We start from the raw sequence: 17391 nt of genomic DNA, 5'->3' as shown, positions 1-17391 counted from the left end.
CATCAATTTCAATAATTTACCACCACATGTCCTTTTCTAGTTATGGATAAACAATTTAATTTTGAATGAAGCATTTGGAGAAATAGCTGCTTCAGAACAAAAGTAAGATGAGAACAGATTTCCTGTGCTCAATTCACATGAAAATATAACTAAAAAGCTCAATGTTAAATCGTGGCCTGAGACTAACACTTAAAAAAGTTAAATATAAGATATTCAGTTGTTCTTCTATTTTCATTCACAGCCTTTATATATACAGGAAAAAAAGGTTTAGTGACACTACTAGAAAAAACAATTTGCCAAAGGAAGAAATCATGATTTAAGAATTCCATATGGCTCCTCTACCCTGCCACCAGTGTGGGCAATGGAATTAATTGGTAAGAACAGCCAAGAGTATCAATGAATTCAGTCCCTCTCTTTGTGGACAACTAACTTTGGCTTTCACAAATAACAGGTCTGTAAAATTTTAGTGAGATATATTTAAGCATTTTTAATCCATTCCTAAATGCTTATTATTGCCATGTTTACTATCAGGGTAAAGAAGCAGGGAGATGGGGTGGGGGGAGGGATGTCACATGGTTGTCCCTGAATCAGACTTCCTAATTGTATGTTGTTAATAGCTAACAGGATGTGCATGCCCTTGTCCCTCTACTCTAATGCACGCGTGCACACACACACACACACACACACACGCACGCACACAAGCGCACACACACACCGGCACAATCCTGAACAGCCTGTGAGAATACAGAAATTGAATTTCCTATATTCCAGATCTCTTTACTGGCTCCTTCATATTATTTAGCTCTTACTTCATGCATTATTTCCTTAGAATGCTTTCTTCTGCATATTTGTGTCCTATGAGCATACAATTATGTGCTATCCAAAACAGAAGTGCACCAGAAGACCTGAAAGTTGAAAGCATTGTTCAGTAAGTAAGACCTGTCACAATTCTATAAATACTCTACTATTTACTGACTTTTAAAATTCAAAGTTGGTTTACTGAGTATTCTTAAAGAATACGCACTGGTAATATCCCACAATCATGAGGTAAAAGGACCAACAAAGCTTCTAGTTCTATTCCAATTATTTTAGGAATGGCTTATTTTACTCTGTTCTCTCTGTCCACTCTTACCCTAATAGTAGGCTACTCTTTATTTACAGGAAAATGAAACATTTCCAATAGCTTGAGAATCAATTTGGGAGAAGTAAAAAGGATGCATGGGTTTCAGTTGGGCACAGCTGAGATTAAATTGTCTCAGGCACTTACTAGTTATAGAAAGTTAGAAATTGACCTGAGTCTTGCTTTTTCAATCTGATCCTGAACACTCATCACTTTCAGTTATCACTTAATGAGTGTGTATTCTTTATATACAGTCAGATTCATAATTCTCTAATAGAGACCTTGCCTATGTTAAATACAGAGAGATTAGATTATCTCATTATTTCAATAAGCAATCATCTAGCACAATGTTTTTTTCACACTTTATGACACTAAATTTCAGGTACAGAGTTGGCTTATAGTCATTACAAAAAACTTTCTGTAACTCATGATTTAGATCATGAGTAAAGTTATTTGAAAGCCCTACAGACTAAAATAAATAGTATATTTGGTTTCTCAGCACACATGGAGTCACAGAAAAGCTGAGTGATACCAACATTAGTTTTTAATTTTGAACTGCATTTTGAGGAGTAAGTTTATCCCTGTTGGTTAGCTCTTCTGTGCCTCAAGTTTAGCATCTATAATGAAGAGAAATGTCAGTAGTCTAAAAGAGTATGAAAGAGAATGACTCATAATTCAATTAAATCCATAAAAAATATCACAGTGTCAAGGCAACAAGTATTCTATAAATGAACAGATAAACTCTCAACTACAGAGAGGAGAAAGGATTAGTGTATGTGTAGGTAAATAAGCCTTCAGAGATATTCACTACAATAAAATAAAGTTAATCTCTATAGTGCACGATTAATAAAAAAAAAGTTATTCTTAAATTAAGCATAATTTAAATCAGCTGTCAAATGAAAAATTGTGTGGTCAAAAATTCTATTTACAAGTAACTATGCCTATTTTGATCAATGAAAATTTAAATATAGTATCAAATGACAAATTTACAGGAGAAAAATAATCAACTTTCTTTTGGCTTAGGGTATATCCTATCCTGACACTAGTGAAGCCTCTAATAAGTATATATTGGTTGGCTTGAGACATCAAACTAGCATGATTAATGATTGTTTGAACTGTCTCCAGATATCCCAAATTAACCATGTCTTAAAGCTTGTTTGCTACATAAAATGAAAACATTATAAAAGCAAGACACTTAATTTTTAGTTTACTTATTTTTCTATATGTATTATCATGTACTTACTTAAAACTCAAAATTCAGAAGACCCTAACTCATTTACATTTTTTATCTTCAAAAAGTCATGACATACAGTACAATCTTGTTTTGATGTTCTTCACATAAAAGAGAATAATAAATAGTGTGAAAAGTTCAAATACTTTAAGAAAATATATTTTTAGGGATGAAAGGTCTAGCCACACATTTGTACCCTAAATATACAGGAATGTACATATTTACAAAATTATAAATTATTTTTATAAATTCTCTTTAAGGCCCTCAAAATCATTAGGATAACACATTTGAATATTCATCATTAAATATTATATTTTAAAGCAAGAAATATTGAAGAATTTATCTAAGGAATAGAAAAGATAAATTACATTATTATTAACTTAATAGATAGGCACTAATCACTGACTATTAGTGAATAAAATTGTTTCTATAGTTAATAAATTTTTGTTAGTCAACCTTCTGATCAAACTTCTAGTCACCAAATACTCCAGAGGTGGAAATAAATGACTCTTACAACTCAAGAGATGAACCTATTTTATATTTGCATTGTTTTTTGATATACTGGTCTCTTAACACCACATAAGCTCAGCAAGATATCTATATATATAAAAGCCTAAGTGACCGACCGACCACCAAGGACCAGACACTCAATGAAAGAGCTGTCCCCTGGTGGTCAGTGCACTTCCACACAGGGAGTGCCGCTCAGGTGACCAACAGGCACCAGATGCCAGGCACACAGCTAGCAAGCACAGATGCAATGGTGCGAGCTTTTCCCACCTCATGGAAGGTCTACCAAGTGGCAGTGGTAGCAGGTACACTGGGGCCAGGATTAGCAGGAGTGGCACCTAACACCTCCTTTGCTGCCTGCTGCTTCCTGCACTACTACATCCCCCAGGGTTTGTGAGAGGGCACAGGCCAGGCTGAGGGACCACACTGGTGCACTGGGCCTCTAGTAGACTATAAAAGTGTTTATATAATCAGGTGGAAGGTGAATACAGTTATGTAAATTGCTAGAACAATTTTCATTGATTGAATGATTAAAACAAAAAATATGTCTAAATAGGATCACTATAAATTTAAGATACCTTAAATTTATCAATTATTAATATTAAATAGTTATATTACAAATAAGAGAATTGTTATTGAGGAGAAAATGATTCAAAAGTAAATATTTGTAATGACTAAGTTATGGAGTGTTTCTTAAATTCTTGCATCTTTTTAGATAAGCTAAATGCTCTAGTCAAAGTAGACAATGAATCTATGAGAGCTAGAGCAAATACTAAAAGTGGTAGAGAGAAAAAAATGTATAAAGTAGACCATGTTAAATATTTTATTGTATGGTTTCAAAGTAGAATCACAATGATGATAATAAAGAGGGGGAAAAAGGAAGAGAAAGAGGAGGCAGAGGCAGAGGTGAAGGAGGAGGAGAAGGAAGAAGATGAAAAAGGAGGAGGAGGAGAAGAAGGAGAAGAAGAAGGAGGAGGAAGAAAAGGAGGAACAGATGGAGAAGGAGAAGAAAGAGAAACAGGAGGAGGAGAAGGTGGAGCAGGAGGAGGAGGAGGGAAGGAGAAGGGCTCATTTTAATATCAAAATGCTTTGTTATATATGCTGTATGCTCACATCTAATTTATAGATTAGCAAATTGAGCCTAAAAGCATAAGAGGAACTGCCCAACATCTCATAGTTAATATTACAAGTGATATTGCAGTCACTTGAATCCAAATATTTTATTTCTAAAACACCAGTTGTTGTTTTTTTTTTTTTTTTTATTGTTTAAAGTATTATGTCTCCTTTTTTCCTCCATTGACACCCCAAGCCACTCCCACCCCCGAGGGCAAGCTCCCACTGCCCTAGTGTCTGTGTCCATTGGTTATGCTAATATGCATGCATACAAGTCCTTTGGTTGATCTCTAAACCACCCTTCCCTGCCTTCTCTCTAAAACCCCATACCTTTTCCACAATAATTAGAATTATGCATTAAAATTCTTAAATACCATCTTTAAAATAAAAATCCCCAAACCACTGTTGAGAGTGCCACGTTTATAAAAATAAAAACCATCGTTTTAAAAGGTATTATTGTTATATAAGTTTAAATAGGACAATTAATCTTTGAATCCCCTCAATTCTTAATATAGAATCTTGGCTTCAGGTGAATTGTATAATACACTATGGAGGAAAAAAATAAGAACCTATAGAAACATAGGAAAGACTTAATTCAGATAGGAGGAGTTGGTGAAATTCCCACTGAGGAGATATTTGATAATAAATTATAATACAGGTTAACCTCTAGCAGAGGATAAAAACATTAAAGTAGTAACTACATCACCACTTATCTATTTACATCTGAGGTTTACTCACAATCCCTGAATATACAACATAATTCCAAATTAACTCATTTGGTGATACTCCTGAGCCTGAAAATTATCTCCTTTCTCCTTTCCAGTTACCTAAATCTTATGTTGTATATTTTTTCAGGGCCTAGCTCAAGTCCTGTTTTTTACTTACAGCTCACCAAGCCCCTCTACCTCAACTGAATATCTTTAGAACTTAATGATTTTTCAGTCATGGCAAATGGATTTCAATCTTAAATCCAAATTCCATCAGTTGGTAATGGTTATTGAAAGTGTTATCTTCAGCAAGATTTTGAGGTCAAGTTCTGATTTGACAGCAAAGAGAACCATGATGGATTAGTGGTGACCTTTATGGACAGTGAAGGGGAAGGAGGGGCATCAGGTCTAGAACATTTATTTACAAAAGTACATAACTTTTTTTTACTCTTACAGTGTTAATTTGATACCAAATACATGTCTAGAGCATGCATTTAATACTAAGATGTATATAAAATCTCTTCAGGTAGACCATAAGATTCTTGGAGGCAAGGATCATATATGCTTCTTTATGTCCATAGCAATTAACCATGCCTGGCAAAGTAGAAATCTGCTGTTGATAATGTTGAAATTTTTAGAATTCACTGTTATTACTATTATTCATAAACTCCATTTATCTCTTTGCTTCTCTCAAAAGATTACCAATATTACACCCATTGTGAAGAAAATGTATAACACAAACTAGAAACTAAGTAAATATGTTGTTTTTAAATTTTTATTGATTTTTTTTTTTTTTTTTTTTTTAGAGCTAGAGAAAGAAACATCAATGTATTGTTCCATGTATTTATGCATTCATCAGTTGTTTCTTTTATGTGCCCTGACTGGAGATGGAACCCACAATCTCAGCATATCGGGATGATGCTCTAACTGAGTGGTCTGCAAACTCATTAGTCAACAGAGCCAAATATTAACATTTTTTTTGAGAGACAAAATTTTTAAACTTAAATTTATTCTAATGCCACTTTTGAGATTGAAATTTCTTTTGAGAGCCAAATTTTTTAAATTTGAACTTATTCTAATGCCACTTTTTCAAAATAGACTCACCTAGGCTGTGGTATATTGTAGAAAAGCCACAATCAAGGGGCCAAAGAGCTGCATTGGCTCATGAGCCGCAGTTTGCTGACCATGGCTCTAACCAACTGAACTACCCAAGCAGGGTGTAAATATGTTGTCTTTATCATCTCGAGGCTCAAATTAAACATGAGGAAATTAGTAGTATTTAAGAATTAAAGAGATGCCTGCCAAATAATATAGTGGAACAAAGGAAAGATAAGGTAAACAAGCATTATAAATGTATATAAACATTTATATAAAAACATATATGTAAATTAAAAGTTCCAAATTTATATCTTTTAAGACATACTTTATGTTCATTATGTCCTAATTTTTTATCTATTTTTAGCAGACTGCTTCTTCTTGCACATAGTAAGTGTATGCCGATTCTTTTAGAGTTACATTTTACATTCTGCCAGCTAAGCAAATGTATTTATCATATTCCAGAACAGCTCATAGTTTGTTATACATTAACTGTTCATTCTCTATGCCAATAAGACTGTGCTGGAACAGCAAATAAATTTGGTGTGTTCATTTAAATGATTCTGCAAACCACAGGCTACCCAGTTGTATATGATAAGAGAGCCCCAAAGCCACCTGATCACATTATACTCTTTTATTTTTTTTCACTAGCATGGTCAGAACTGTCAAGATCTCAATACTGAGAAGAATGAGAAGGAAAAGTATACCTCAGCCACAATCATGAAAAGGGGTTTTATTAATTCAGGCACCAACGACGATGTGGCTAGACTGGAAGGAGAATGAAATATAGGATCTGAAGTACTTTATCTGCTCCAAGACCAATGCTGGTTTTGGCACTTCTCTCACTTCAATGAGTTGCAAAAAAAACACACAAAAAAACCCCAAAAAACAAGCAGGTGCTAGCAATCTGAGAGACCACATGCCAGCTACAGCTGCTTCAAACTGATTCAATTACATCTGCCTGAATAGTCCCAGGACATCAAACCAGTTGAAGAGATCCATAGGTTGTAAGGAGACCTAGTCTATCCTGGACCAACCACCTGCAAATCTCCAAGTTTGGATATAAGTGATCATTTATCCCTAGTAACAGGGGAAAAAGACAGAAAATGTAATTTTTATTCACTTTAAAATTAAAAATTGATTGGAGAGAGTATAAATGGCCCCTTTGAATTTTCATGTTTAAAATCTGACAGTAGCTGAGGTTTTAAGGATTATCTTGAAACAGCCTGATTTCGTGAGAACATTTCCCAAATCACTGGGTACAGCACATTTACAGAACATGCTCTTGGGATCCGGACTTCGCTCCAAACCTTGTTTGTACAAAAAGGGGCCAAGCAGCTGGGAAATTCTGGAGTGGAGTATGTCCTCATTAGTTCCCATCTGCCACCAGAACTCAGCTCATGGCAAGTTTGGCTAAGTCCTGGTGTACTCAGGTCCAAATGTGGGTCAGTTTTAATTACACTATACAGAATTCAGTGTGCAGTTTTTAAATCCTTATTATACAGCACAGAGGAATGGGCAGCTCTCCAACTAATCAATTTTTTAAAAGTACATATATAAAATTTTTAAACCAGGCTACGCAGACAGTGGGTGGAAAAAAAAATCTTATAAATGAGTACAAGGGTTACTTAAGAGAATTATTAGCAAAAATGGGTCATGAACAAGTTCTGCTTTCAAACTTCAAAGTGAGAAACAAACTGTTCCATTAGTGAGATGGGAAAGTTAAATAAGGTACTCAGCACCCCTTGCTCTTTAGTGTGAATGAGTAACAATGAGGGTGTGGCTCGTTTACAATAAACACCTACAGGAGCACATAAACATAGACAGTCTCTATACTGTCACTCTTCACGCCTAGCTGCTTCATGTTTATCACTCATGGAAAGATTGCAGAAGAGAAAAAGAAATCACAAACTGCCTGTTAAAAGATGAGGGAGAGGGAGGAGAGAGAGAAAGGGAGAGCAGAGTGTACACATGCTTAGTAGCAGACCCCGGGCATGACTTGGCTCTTCATGCCAACTACACAAATTGAGGCCAGAATAATCCATGCAGTCTACCATCAGCATTCTTCCTGTCCAAAAGCTTCATCAGTACTGGAGAGTTAAAACACTAAGACTTCTACCACACATGTCAAACAGAAGGCCCGCGGGCCAAATCCAGCCCGCCAGGCCTTGCAATGTGGCCCGCACCACGCTGTCATCACTGCACTCCGCTGTCAGTTTATGACATTGTCAGTTTATGACTGTTCAGTAAACCATTCGGCCCGCGATTTAGGCTGGATTTTAGATTTTGGCCCCTTCTCTGATTGAGTTCGACACCCCTATATCTAGACAATGGTCAGCAAAATACCAGGAGTGAATGCCTGGCCAGGTGGCTAAGTTGGTTGGAGTGTCATCTCTTATACACCAGGAAGGTTTTGGGTTCAATTTCTGGTAAGGGCACACACCTAGGTTATGGGTTCAATCCCTGGCTCACATTGATGTTTCTCTCTCTTTCTCTCTCTCTCTCTCTCTCTCTCTCTCTCTCTCTCTCTCTCTCTCTCTCTCTCTCTCTCTCAAATACATAGACATATCCTCGGGTGAGGATTTAAAAAAATTTATATATATATATATATATCAGGAGTGAAGATGTAGGCAGTCAATGTTGGGCAATGGCATAATGAATTTTATCTATCATAAATGTCCTTTGGCATAAGCACTACTGACCAAAGAAAATCCACCTTAAATGCTCAAAGTACTTTTTAGACTTTTGACTGAATTGTTATGCAGCTTATCCATTAAAAATGTGGCAAGGAATTCTGGGTTTAAATACTAGCATTGAACATTTACTAGCTGTGTGATCTTGAACAAACTGCTTATTCTCTCCTCTTTCACTTTTCTCACCTGTAAAATGGGGGAAATGATGTCTACTTAATAGACTATAAAAATTATCAATGTAATATATGTCAAACATCTAAAATATAAAAGTGACTTGATCAATGTTAACTATTATTAACACAATTATTGAGTTGAATTGTAATCCTCCCCTAAAAAGTAAAAAAAAAAAAAAAAAAATATGTTTGATTCCTAATCCCAAGTATCTCAAAATGTGACCTTGTTTGGAGACAGGGCTTTTACAGAAGTAAGCAAATTAAAATGAGATCATTAGAGAGGACTCTAATCTAATGGGGACTGGTGTCCTTATTTTTAAAAAGGGAAATTTGGACACAAAGACATATATACCCAGAGGCAAGATGATTTGAAGAGCAACAGGGAGAAAATGATGATCTACAAGTCAAGGAGAGGAGCTGAAGCAAATCTTTCCCTCACAGCCCTAGAAGGAACCAACCTTGCTAAAATATTGAATTCATACTTATGGATTGTGACAAAACAAATTTCTCTTTTTTAAGCCATCCAGTTTGTGATACTTTGTTATACAACTAATACTCAACTAAGTAAACATTTCATTAATCGTTAATATTTACCTTGATTAATCATGGTAAAAACTGTACACTTAACATTAGGCAAGTCAACTTTATCAACTTTGCTAAGTAATGAATTCTAATACTTTTTCACATGCTTGTTTTCTGATTGCTGTTCAAGAAGATATCACTGTACTATAAACAGCCTGGCAGGAAAAAATATATCCTATATAATAAAGAGGTAATATGCAAATTGACCATCATTCCAACACACAAGATGGCTACCCCCATGTGGACAAAAGATAGCCTCCAAAGATGACCAGCAGGGGAGGGCATTTGTGAGCAATCAGGCCAGCAAGCAAGGGCAATTAGGAGTGACCAGGCCAGCAGAGGAGGGCAGTTGGGGGTGACAAGGCCAACAGGGGAAGGCAGTTGAGGGGGACCAGGCTGGAAAGGGAGGGCAGTCAGGGGTGACTGAACCAGCAAGGAAGGGCAGTTAGGGGTGACCAGGCTGGCAAGGGAGGGAAATTGGGGGTGAATGGGCCAGCAGAGGAGTAGTTAGGTGTTGATCAGGCTGGCAGGGGAGTGGCTCAGGGGTGATCAGGCAGGCAGGAAGGTGAGCGGTTGGGAGCCAGCAGTCCTGGATTGTGAGAGGGATGTCCCAGATTGGAGAGGGTGGAAGCTGGGCTGAGGGACACATCCCTGTGCATGAATTTTGTGTATCAGGCCTCTAGTAAAAAAATAAAAATTATTTATTATAATTAAGATTAATCTAGTTTTGCCGTAGGCTTGCCTGCAGACTGAAGGGTCCCAGATTAGATTCTGGTCAAGTGCATGTACCTTGGTTGTGGGCACATCCCCAGTAGGGGGTGTGCAGGAGGCGGCTAATTGATGCTTCTCTCTCATTGATGTTTCTAACACTCTATCCCTCTCCCTCTCTATAAAAAATCAGTAAAATATATTAAAAACAAGATCATCTAGTTTTTATTAAATATAATTAGGGAAAATCATACATACAAATTTATAAATCTACTTTTCTACTGTTGAGGGATTTTGCAGAGGAGGGTATCAGGACATTTTACTATCCTAATTTCCTTCTCACAAAATAAAAGACAGCCTGCTACTAAATGCCAACTATTAATTCTACATCTGGGGCTGCTTATACTGCAACAACCTTGCCAACATAACTATCTTAAATAGGATGCATGCAAGAATACTTGGATTAATTGGCAGGTATGGATTCTTCATTGTTTGCTTGTTTTTTGTTTGTTTGTTTGTTTGTTTGTTTTTTAAATATATTTTATCGATTCTTAACAGAGAGGAAGAGAGAGGGATAGTTAGAAACATCGATGAGAATCATGGATCAGCTGCCTCCTGCACACCCCCCACTGGGGATGTGCCCGCAACCAAGGTACATGCCCTTGACTGGAATCGAACCCGGGACCCTTCAGTGTGGAGGCTGATGCTCTATCCACTGAGCCAAACCGGTTTCGGCAAATTCTTCATTGTTTGTAAAAGATTGGGTGCCTGACCTTCAGCAGAGAACTGATAGTTGCTGGGAGATGTATCAATAGCCTTTCTATTGCAAAGTGCATTTCTAAAACCATTGGACCTTCAAGTAGATGTGATTATCCTCATCTTAAATGTTTCTTTAAATAGATCTAGCCTTCTACAGAAAGTAGTATTCATAGATAGAAATGGTGAATCTAACCACACTGAACTGAGATATTCAACTATTATCATCAAAGACATAACTTTGCCAAAATTAACTTTCTTAATGGGTGAATCTCACATTTCCTCCAAATTCTTATAGTCCTTTCATAATAATCTTTACATCCTAAAAGGGCAACATGCAAATTGACCCTAGGGATGGAATAACCTGGAACTACCAGTCGCACTGACCACCAGGGGGCAGACACTCAATGCAGAAACTTTCCCCTGGTGTTCAGTGTACTTCCACAGGGAGCACTGCTCAGCCAGAAGCTGGCTCATTGCTGGCCAGTGTAGCAGTGGTGGCGGGAGCCTTTCCCACCTCTGTGGCACTGCTAAGGATGTTTGACTAACAGGGCAGGGAGCAGGCCTAAGCCATTAGTCAGACATTACTCAAGGGCTCCAAAGCTGCCAGGGAGTGGGCCTAAGCCATCAGTTGGACATCCCCTGAGGGGTCTCGGACTGCAAGAGGGCACAGGCCAGGCTGAGGGACCTCCATCCGCCGAGTGCATGAATTTTTGTGCACCAGGCCTCTAGTTTTTAACAAGAAGAAAGAGGAGATAAGTAATATGTAGTGGATGTAATGCACTAAATATTTTATATACTTAATCTATTTTAGTCCTTATATCCATTGTTAAAAAGGTAAACATTATTACCACCATATTTTGGACAAGAAAACTTGAGGCTTAGTAAGGTTAGGCAACCCTAATTCGGTCACATAGCTACTACATTGTGGAACTGGGATTTCAATGCACATCATTTGCACATCTAAGATTTTAAATTCAAACTCATGCAAGAGATTTAGAGTTCAGAGATCTCTGGCCTTCATGATGCTGATTTATTTAGGTATGCACAGACTCCTTTAAAGCATCTGAAATCATTTAGTAATGTCTTGCTAAACTTGACTCAGATTATTCTCCTTATAAAGAAACTATTCACAAACACAAACTAAAAGGCTTCAACCAATTTATATCAAATTAATCCCATTATAAGAACACCTGAAGGTCTTTTAGATTCAGTACAGTGATACTTTGTGTATGGTTAGTGTTCTAGCAATTTGAAATAATCCACTTATTTCCTTGAGATAAGCAATCAACTCTTCAATCATTAGTAGAAAAAAATGTTTAACTGTAATATTTTTACACATGAGTTGTCTCATGGTAACCCAAGAATCTAGAGCTCTGGGTTCAATTCCTAGTAGACTATATAACGATAACAACTACATGAACTTTTCTGAGCTTATTTTCTTACCATGAATGAAATAAAGATGTTAAATAATAATGCTATATGATTTTTAGAATCTCTTCAAGCCCTAGAAGCAGAGGTAACTTTGGATAGAACCTTTAATTCTAGACAATCAATGTGATAATGTCCAGACCAGGATTCCTGCTTTTGGGCAATTAAATAGTCTTTCTTTAGTATCTAAGTGACAGCAGTGAAGATAGTGGTGATAGAAAGTAGTGTCACTAAGATTTATTGAGCACTTGTTATGTGCCAAGCATCAAACTAAAAATTTTACCTGTATTGTGTTATATCTAACTAAACATAACAGTACATGAGGTAGATACTATCATTTCTTCAATTTTAAAAATGAACTGACAAAGGATCAGAAAGAATAGGTAACTTGACTGAGTCTATACTAATAATAAGTGGTGAGGCCAAAACAATCTTTGTTGATATGCCCTTGTCTCCTACCAGCCTATGTGCTCTCTGAAGGCAGGAATTTTGCTTTATTGCTTTATTTATTTCCTTATTTATTGTTATTGATTTGAGAGAGAGAAAGAGAAAGAGAGAGAAAGGAAGAGAAAAAGAAACATCAATTTGTTGTTACACATATTTATGCATTTATAGGTTGATTTTTTTATGTGCCCTGACTTTGGATCAAACCCGCAACCTTGGCATATCGGGACAACACTTTAACCAACTGGGCTACCCACAAGGCTAGCAAGGACTTTGTTTTATTATTAGCCTAGAACTGTGTCAGACAAATGGTAGGAGTCTGTTTACTGTGTGGAATAAAAGGAACGAAGGAAATGAGGAGGGGAGGAGGAGGAAAGGGAAGAATGAAAGAAATTATACCTAGACATGCTATGCTCAATTTTCTTACTTTATTTCTTTAACCCTGATATCACAGAAAATTCTTCAATTGTGCCCAGGTATCCTGGAGCTTGGTGATTTACCCCTCCTTGTGATTCCATACTATAATTCCTGAAACAAATCACTGAAGAAGCTATTATTACTGGCTTAATATTCTAGCTAATACATGTTCTTGTCTTGTCTCTTAGTTTCTAATGGTGAGATCAACAGAGGAATGTAGTTTAATCTACCATACTTAAGTTCTAATAATAATAATAATAATGTCCTCGATATTGGCCTTTCACCCATTGGTGTCAACTAAGGAAAAAGAAAAACTGGTCCCAGTGGAAAGGTCCTTCAGCACCCATAAGCCTAGCAGCACCCATAAATATCATCAACCAGTGGTACCAAAATTTGAGGAGTCTAAACAATATGGTTTGATACAATAAATATTGACTCATTATGCAACTTCTGCCATTGGTATGTGACTGACTCATGCCACACAAAATGGAATGTTAGAGTAGCCTATCAAAAGCAGGTCTTAATTACCCTATTTTGATGTTACCTATTCTTGACTTTATCTCTATCTATTTACAGTTAAAACTTACTAAATAATAGAAACCATAATTATAAACATGTATACAGTAAACATAGGGCTCATTAGTTCTGTTTACCAAAACATTCACATATTTTTAATATGACGTGATCTCACCTGACCCCAAAAAAATCAACATACATTTTTCTGTGTGTTTCAGGAAGCTAGAGAAGAAGGTATGAGTTGGGGAGAAAAAAGGAGGAGGAGGAGAGGGAGAAAGAGAGAGGCACTGAAGAGAATAGGCTCAGAAACCTAGAGTATTAATCATATAACACAGGAGATTAGTTTATTCCTATGCCACAACATATTTCCAAAAGTGACAAGTTCCATTAAACTTAGTCATTAAATATCTCAGCACTGTGTATAGAATAAGAATAATATAAAGACTTTTCTCATAGTCAGCAAAAATTAATATAAAGCATCTTGCAAATAGTGTGATGTCAATTCTGGGTGATAATGAGGATCAATTATTACATATTTATTTCTCATTTTAAGAAAAGAATTTATCAATAGTCTCATCTGTCTCATCAGCATTATGAGACCTAAAGGATTGCCATAAAAACCCATCCAAAATATTTAATGAGGAACAAGTTTCTAGGACTCTCTAGTAGCCCTTTATTTTTAATATAATTCATGCATGTTTTATTCATATATTCATTCATTTAAAATTTATTGACCACCTACTATGTACAAGGCATTGTAATAAGGGGCTGTGGGCAATCTCTACTTACCTCACCACCTATGTTTCCTACTTCCAAAGATGCTAGTTAAATTTATATTATGGTGATTTATTTTTAAAAACAGATTTAAATGGGTCAAGAAATGAAAAAGATATACCAGCTCTAAGACTTAGTTACTAAATACTGATATAAACTCCTCAGCATTTTAATATGTTAATGAGATTAATCCCAGTCATTTGAATACATTTTCAATATGGGGAATTTGGGATTATTAAATAAATGATTTAACTATACTTTTTTATATTGAGTTGTAGCCTTTTACAGTGAATTTATGAAACTTAACTAATATAAGATACAGTCTATAATAGCTTGTTTATATTAAGACATAGACATTTATCAGAAAATATATAGAGCTATTAACTAAAAGAAACATCTCTGACAGCACTTAAGAAAATACCAAGAACATAGAATTTGATGCAAGTAAATTTGATCTTCCAGCCTTAAAAACTATATCTGAACTGTAGTATCACCTTTTCTAAGAGGGCTATTTAATTTTCACTTGTTCTTCTTTCTCGCTTACATCCAACTGCAACAGAGACACATGCCCAAATCTAGAATTCATCTTATAATATACCCTTAAATTTTCTGAATATGCCCCATGTGTCCACTAATAGCCAAATGCTTTCAAATCTGTTCAGCTAAATGGATCAATAACTACATCCATCCTCACATAGTGGGGTTGCCAACATGGTGAAATTGAGCCAAACACAAAATGTGTCTACCAGGACAAAAATTATTAGCAACCCACTTATCTGAAGAGATCTCCTTTTCACAAGTATCCTTAAGAAAATTAACATACCTATAATCTAGAACAGTTACCTAAAAACATATTTGAGACTCAGAATGACAGATTTGGAGAAAATATTTGGGAGCTAAAATCAGTGAGTTTTACAAGTAATCAATATAATAGTTCTAGGTCTACATCAAGTAAGACTCTTTCGAACTCAGAGTATACAAAATACGTAACAGCACAAGCAAACTGCTGACATGCTTCTCTGTGCGCTCACTCATAAGACACAGCTGCATCCACAATTGAGCAGGTGCAAGCTAGCTTCTGAGAATTCCTGCCTGTTGCCCAGGAACCACAACACCCATACGGCAGAGATTTTAAACAGGTGCAAACATCTTTTTCCATTTCCCTTCTGTTTGAGACAGTGCAGCAGACAGTACATCTGCAGCCACTCCTTCCCTACAGCAAAGACCACAGAATATAAACTCTAAAGCAGAAAAAAGTTTGAAAATAAAGCAATAATGTTTAAAACCGTGGTTCTGCAATAATTTGACCCCATAATTTGGCTTTAATAGTACATTTCCATAAAACATTCTCTAATGCTTCACCAGCTGAATGCTTTGTAATTAAAATTATTCTGCCTCATCGAATCTTAGAAATATTTCTTTGCCTCTTACAATAGTGTGAAGTGCAAGGTGTATATAAAATGTACTATCCTTTGAAGCTGTGAATATTTACAAGGACTCAAAAATTAACATTTCACATTATGAAATCTGTAAACAATTTTAATACACAAGAATATAAGAACATGTCAGTTAACACATAGATTTATGTAACTATAGGTAATTCATATACATACCTGTGCAGTTATAGGACACAGAAAGATGAGATTTATCAGGTACCTGAAATGCAAAACAAATATATGAGTAAAAATTCATTTCCTAAATAGAATCAGTTTTATGCTGAGACAATTTCTGCAGAGAAATAGGAAATCCTGCAGGTTTAAGAGGTGAGTTATTTTATACCTATATCTTCCCAAAGGATATTTCAAATCACCTTAAATTCATGTGTGTGAATATATACACATACAGTCCCTCACAGTGTTATTAAGACAAGCACCAGCAAGAGACTAAGACTCACCATGGCCTCTGAAACGAAAATGCTTTTACTAGAGAACGAGGCAAACACTTTAAAATGATTTTTTTTTTTTTTTTTGGTATTCTTCCAAGACTACTGCCTTCCTAATACACATATGACTACTAATCTCTAAAATGAAACCACTCAGATTCATCTGTACTCAGTTTAGTATATTAGTGAGGAAGAAAGTTGCTTTTGTAGAGAAGTCCACAAAAAAAAAGCATAAATAAAAAAAATAAATTTAGAATGTTCATTAACTTTAGTTACAATAGTAAATAGAAATGGCATTGCCTATTACAAGAGGGAATGTTACAGCCAAACCAAACACTTTTGGAAAACTAAAAATGAAGTGAGTATCGATCCAGAAAACATAAGTAGAGCTTAGGCAAAAATATGCAGAATTTACAGTTAGACCTGAAACACATTTGCATGTAGTGGAAACTGTGATATAACATACAGCCTCCACATTACTGTGACCCTTAAAAATATTTCATATTCTTTCTGAAAGCAAACTGAAGTGTTTAATTTATATACTTTTTTCTAGCATAAAGAATGACAGTAATATATTAAAATCAGTAGGTCTAATACTTGCTTAACAGTACATAAAGGTTATAATCAATGTTGATGATGGTTCAATAGAATGCTATTTTTATACATTTCTGATGAGTGTGTGAATTCCAAAAATGTTTCTAGAAAAATATTGGGTAATATGTATCAAGAACTTAAAGTTCAAAATCTGTAGCCATTAATTAGCTTTAGAAATCTATCTTATATAACTGAAAACAAAACAAAAATCATGTTAAAATTATAATTTTTAAAAAAATATATTTTATTGATTTTTTACAGAGAGGAAGAGAGAGGGATAGAGAGTTAGAAACATCGATGAGAGAGAATCATCCATCAGCTGCCTCTTGCACACCTCCTACTGGAGATGTACCCGCAACCAAGGTACATGCCCTTGACCAGAATCGAACCTGGGACCTCTCAGTCTGCAGTCTGATGCTCTATCCACTGAGCTACACTGGTTTCGGCTAAAATTATAATTTTTATGATAGAAAAAAATTAAAAGCAACCTAAATGTCCAATAGTAGAAAAATAATATAAGAAAACATAACTTATCAATATAAAGAAATATTTTGTAACAATCCACAGGGTAACTGGTAGTACTATAATGTTATATAACATATAAAATAGCAATAGCAAAAAAAAAGGTCATGATGAAATGACTTAGAA

General features: G+C 35.6%; 1 protein-coding gene across 13 annotated transcripts in view; it reads right to left on the bottom strand.

Moving 5' to 3' along the window:
- ZBTB20 (zinc finger and BTB domain containing 20) overlaps positions 1–17391 on the bottom strand; it is an 818830-nt gene that overhangs the window by 601259 nt on the left and 200180 nt on the right. For all 13 annotated transcript variants that reach the window (XM_084873935.1, XM_084873937.1, XM_084873945.1 and 10 more), the window contains one exon: positions 15881–15923. The gene's annotated coding sequence lies outside the window, so the exon portion shown is untranslated. The remainder of the gene's footprint in view (positions 1–15880; positions 15924–17391) is intronic.

This window comes from Pipistrellus hanaki (genome assembly GCF_964339955.1).
Source record: "Pipistrellus hanaki genome assembly, chromosome: 2".
In the NCBI taxonomy this organism is placed as follows: Eukaryota; Metazoa; Chordata; class Mammalia; order Chiroptera; family Vespertilionidae; genus Pipistrellus; species Pipistrellus hanaki.
Note: the sequence above shows the minus strand (reverse complement) of the source record. Positions and strands in the feature narration are given on the sequence as shown.